The following is a 6,000-nucleotide window of genomic DNA, read 5'->3' as shown; positions in this document are numbered from 1 at the left end:
TGTTTTGCGTATATGCCAATCCACAGTTCCACATGCCTGTGAAGATGCCTCGTGCCCTGCAACTGTTGTTGTCCACAGTCAACCAGCACCATCATCAAGCCCGTCCACGTCCTTGGTCTAGCCCGCCTTCAGTTGTCTATACCCCAGTCATTGGAACATAAGCGTAAATATGTAGCCAATGCACCACAGGCCACATTACTTAATTCACACATTTCTCGTCTGCTTGTGGTCGAAATGTTGCCTTTTAGGCTCACGGAGATGGAATCTTTTCACAACTTGATAGCGGTGGCCGTCCCAAGGTACTCGGTCCCCAGTCGCCACTCTTTCTCCCATTGTGCCAGACCGGCATTACACCAGCATGTGTCCCACAACATTACCCGTGCCCTCAACAATGCTTTTACTGGTAAAGTCCACCTAACCACTGACACGTGGACAAGTGCCGGTGAGCAGGGACGGTACATCTCACTGATGGCACATTGGGTTAATATAGTGGAATCTGGCACTCTGTCGGACCTTGGGATGGAACACATTCTTCCCACGCTGAGGATTGCTGGCCCTATGTCAGTCAGGGTTGCCCCCACAGTCTACAGCTCCTGCACCTCCTCCGCCTCCTCCTCTTCTTCAGCCTCCATCTCTGAAATCACACATCAGTCAGAAGCTGGAAGCACTGCAGCACTGCCTCAGCCAAGCGGCAACAGGCTGTGCTGTAGATAATCTGCATAGGTGACAAACCGCACAATGCAGAAGAGTTGTGGACAGTGCCGAAGGAGCAGATATTTGGCTGACACAGCTGAAACTACAGCCAGACATGGTCGTGTGTGACAGTGGCCGAAACCTGGTGGCGGCTCTGAGGCAAGATCAGCTCACACACGAACCTTGCCTGGCCTATGTGCTTAACCTCGTGGTTCAACGTTTTCTCAAAAGCTACCCAGAGCTGCTGGATCTGCTGTTGAAAGTACGCCGTATGTCTGCCCATTTTCAAAAGTCCGTAATAGCTTCGGCCGCCCTTGACGTGCTTCAGCAGAGTTTGCAGCTTCCGGCTCACCGACTGGTGTGCGATGTCCCCACGCATTGGAACTCTACACTGCATATGTTGCAAAGGATTTGTGAGCAGAAGAGGGCAGTTGTTGAGTACCAGCTTCAACAAGGCTGTCGATATTCAAGTCAGACTCCACATATAAGACCTCAGGAGTGGACATGGATGTCAGACATATGTACAATCCTCCAGAACTTTGAGGACTGCACCAAGATAGTGAGCGGTGATGATGTCATAATTAGCGTCACCATCCCGCTTCTCAGCATTCTGAAAACCTCTCTTCTCACAATAAAAGAGGATGCATTGCAGGAAGATCATGAGAACATTGAACCAGGAAACATACCGGTTGATTAGACTCAGCCCAGCCTCATGCCATTGCAACGTGGATTGGTAGACAATGAAGAGGAGGAAGAACAGGAGCTACTTTCATGCGCTGTAGATGGTACTACAAGCACAGCTGTCATACCGTCTGTTCATCGTGGATGGCCGGAGGACAGGGAGTAGGAGCATGAGGAGGAGGACATGGTTGGCTCCTGTTGGTGAGGACATGGAAGGCATGCCTGTTAGTAGTCTGGCATGCATGGCTGACTTTGTGTTGTGCTGCGTTTCCCGTGACCCTCACATTATAAAAATTTTCGATGACACTCATCACTGGTTGGTGACACTTTTAGACTCACACTAAAAGGAAAACTTTCAATCTCTTATTCCAGAGTCAGACAGGGGTCTAAAAATGGTGCATTATTATAGAGACCCTTGTATCGGAATTAGTGAAAAAATTCCTCTGTGCCTTTTAATTATTGGGTATCCAAGCTGGACACGTGGCATGAACTGGCTCTCTATGCCACGGAGGTCCTGGTCTGCCCTGCTGCTAGCGTTCTGTCAGTGCGGGTTTTTAGTGCCGCTGGGGGAATTATAACAGATAAGCGCATCCGTCTGTCAACTGACAATGCTGACAGGATGACCCTTATCAAAATGAACATGGGCTGGATTGGGCAAGACTTCTGTACACCTCCAAATGAAAACACCGAAATATAACCTTAAATGCATTGTCTTTTTTGGGGAGTTGTATTCTCAGGCACTTCTTCACAACCACACATGGGTATCCGCTTCCTGAGTTGGTCTATTTTCTGTTAGTCTCCTCCTTATCCTTATCATCCACAAGCAGTAGAACACCAAGGCGAAGGGATTGCGTGATGCAAAAGTAACTCAACTCAAATATTCCAATTTATATCACTGTCTCTGAGCTGTTGCTAGAGACAAACATTTCTCGTCGAACACATTGTGGCTTCAGGTCTATGAACCTGTGTTCGCCCCTCCCTTTTGTTATTTTCTTTCATATGTGGCTTCACATTTGTAATTTAGTTGTTCAATTTCAGTATGGTATCTCATTATGTCTCCTCATTGTCCATGGCTACATGACCAGGGGAATTGTTTGTCAGCTCATGCACTTCATTACAAGTCTCAGAGACCCACACCCCTACATTGGGCCTACTTCTTAACTCTGTTTCCTGCAATGTCTCTTCCTTATCTCCGACTACATAACATAGATGAACGTGTTCTGTACTGTTATAGGCCGGTGAATTTTGGGCAAGAGGTTCTGTGATGGCAATAGTATATTTTGAAAAAAGAATCCCCCTTGGGGAATTGTTGGTCAGCTCATACACTCCATTACAAATCTCAGAGACCCACACCCCTGCATTGGGCCTACTTTTTAAATAATTTTCATGCAATCTCTCTTACCTGCCACTAGATGACCAGGGTGAATGTGTTCTGTACTGTTATATGCCGGCGAATTTTGGGCAAGGTGGCTGTGATGGCAATAGCATATTTTTTAAAAAGGTACCCCTCTCATTGGTGAAATGTTTGTCAGCCTATGCACTCCATTACAAGTCTCAGAGACCCACACCCCTACATTGGGCCTACTTCTCAACTCAGTTTCCTGCAATGTCTCTTCCTTACCTGCCACTAGATGACCAGGGTGAACGTGTTCTGTGCTATTATAGACCGAAGAATTTTGGCCAAGGGGGGCTGTGATGGCCATAGTTTATTTATTCAAAAAGGTACCCCCCATTGCTGAAAAGCTTGTCAGCCTATGCACTCCATTACAAGTCTAGGAGACCCACACCCCTACATTGGGCCTACTTCTTAACTCGGTTTCCTGCAATGTCTCTTCCTGATCTCAGACTACATGACCTGGGTGAACGTGTTTTGTACTGTTATAGGCCAGTGAATTTTGGGCAAAGGGGGCTGTGATGACAATAGTATAATTTTTAAAAAGGTACCCCCCATTGGTGAAACCACATCCTTGTTGGCAAAGACTTGATAACATTTATGAGATTTATATTTTAATATGCTTTGTGAACAATACAAACATTAACCAACGGAAAAATATAAGAAACATCTTTAGAAATGTTTAATAGCTCTGTGTTTAGAATACAATTTTGATTTTTAAAACTGTAGGCATAAATGTTCTACAAAACATGAACAAAGTTTTATATATACCTACTCTAAAACCTTGAGAATTGTGTTAGAAAACTATTGGAATGTTGCTTTTAGAAAGTATAAGGGTTACTGCCCGATGGACCATACAAGGTCGAAGGATCAATCATGGCAGCTGGATCATTGGCAAAAGAAACAGGAGCCTGAAAAGTGGGTGCCATAGGACATGATGGCCAAACAGAGGCTGCTGCTGGTATGGGGATTGGCTGGTTAATTGGGGGCGTAGACTGAAAATTATTGTTGTTTTGGTCAGCAATTTTCTGCAGGTTATTTGACAGATAAGTCAGAATATTTATCAGCTCTGGCATGCCCACTTCTCCCATACCAGGTGTCTCCTGTCCTACAGGTGGGTGTCCTTGTTCCACCATCAAATTCTCCTCCCTTTTGACATCTTCTAATATTGATGTGAATATATCATCAGAAATATCCTGATCCTTTTCTCTGAATTTTGGGTACCTTTCTGGGACATGAAGACCAGAATGGATGGTTTGGAAAAGTAGAGCCAGTAAATGTTCATCCTCAAGACCTGGCCCCCCTAAGGGGCAAAGTTTGGCAGGTATTGGCTGGCATGCTGGAAGTGGAATTATAAAGGCCTCCATGTTGTAGGCATTGATAATTGCATATCTTACTTTGCGGTTCAGGTAGGAATAGAGCCGACTGTAGAACACCGTGTCACTGCAGGTCTGGGGGCACAAACGCAGGAGGCACATATCCTTGGTACATGCAGGCCAGATGAGATCCACATATTCCCAGACAGATTCCTGAGAGATGACGCCTTTAGTTGTGATCTTCTTTGGTAATTTCTGACAAAGGTGGGCACTATATACCGAAACTTGCATGGCTGTAACTTTGAACGTCTTAATAGAAAACATCTGAATCAAGCCTTTCCATATTGCAGTTTCAGAGGAGGAGGCGTTCTCACTTTTTAAGCCTAAGACATCATTTTCCATGCAATCAATGGTTTCTGCTGTCTGTGAGGATTGTAGCTTCTGTCCATGACTCTATTCCTTGGCGTTTGTGATTTTATTTTTGCCCATTGGTCCATATTTTTCATATCTGAAGGTTTCATTTTTCCCATGCAAATGAGGCAATGGAGGTTAAGTTTTGTGATGAGCTGTTGTATCTGGCCCCGTCTGCAACTCCGGGTGCGGCCTGCCCCGCGGCCACATCTGCGTCATTACCGGAGTTGGCCGCGGCCTACTTGTCGGGCTCTGCGGCCTATTCACCTGGAACTGCGGCTTCCCCTACCCACCACCCGGCCCCAGCGGCTGCTGGGCCGCTGACATCTACGGCCACCTCTGCCTCGCTCTCGACCCCGGCTATGTCCCGCCCACCGGACTCCGGGGCCTATACCGGACCCTCCGTTTGGGTCGCGGAGGTCATCAAAAAGAAAAAGGCCAGGGAGCAGGAAGTCTGGAACCTGCTCCATGAGAGGGGAGAGGCTGGCATGGCGGCTGCACGATCCCTGAGACGGCTCGTATATACTAACTTGCAGAAAGGGTACGGGTTCATTCGAGACCTCGCAACCAGCTAGAAAGTGTATATAAACGTGACCTCCATCTGTCACGGCCGGGCGTTGCATGAGGGGGACTTGGTGTCCTATAATAAGGAATATTGTCCCCGCGGCTACTACGCGGTAGCCGCGCTCACTGAACCCGAGGGTCACGAGCCCCCGTAGAAAGGATTTTAAAGACACTCCCTGCATCCTGGGAGCTCCATGGCTGTGGGGTCCCTTGCTACCGGCCACCAGGAGATGGCTTGGACTGTCGGGAATTCGCTACACCGTTACGCAGATAACTGGGACAGTTTGTGTCCAGGTTAAAGAAAAATGTTTTTTTCTTATAAGTGTTCAATTCGGTTTGCCTAACATAGCGGGGATGCAAAAAGAAAAAAGTGTCAATGTTAACGGAAGGGGGAGTAAGCCTGTTATAGTTTTTTTTTTGTGTTGGTTAAAAAGAAGCAGAAAATGAAAAAGAGGGGTACTTGTGTCATATTATAAAGATTAATTTATAATATGCATAAGAAGATTGCAACAGGTCCGAGTATGGGGGTCTGTGTTACCAAAGGAAATGTGTGACCGAGACGCCGACCATGACTTGTTTTAGAGAGAAGGGCAAAGAGATGGAAGGTATGGAAACAGACAGTAGTCCCAAGTCAGGTCCCTGCCACCACCTACCCCTCAGAAGAAGAAGCGGACGTTGATGACCTGGTATGCGAAAGGCCTCGGTCATGGCGCACCGGATAGTTGAAGGTGACAGAAAGGGAGAGTAGGGGAAGGTACACGCCGTAGAGAGAATCCGGGTGTACCTATCCCAATTTGAAAGAAGTTGTCATGTGGCGTGCGCACTGGCGAGTGGCAGTAGGCTGCACGGAGCATGGTGCTCCCAGTTTAGTTCGGCTCCCCGCGAATGGTGGGTTTGGCCCAACCACCAGTCCGACAACAGACAGTAGAGAAGCTTCAGAAC

Source organism: Dendrobates tinctorius, unplaced genomic scaffold (genome assembly GCF_039654945.1).
Source record: "Dendrobates tinctorius isolate UK_male_01 unplaced genomic scaffold, ASM3965494v1 ptg000125l, whole genome shotgun sequence".
Taxonomy (NCBI): Eukaryota; Metazoa; Chordata; class Amphibia; order Anura; family Dendrobatidae; genus Dendrobates; species Dendrobates tinctorius.
This window is presented reverse-complemented; position numbering follows the sequence as displayed.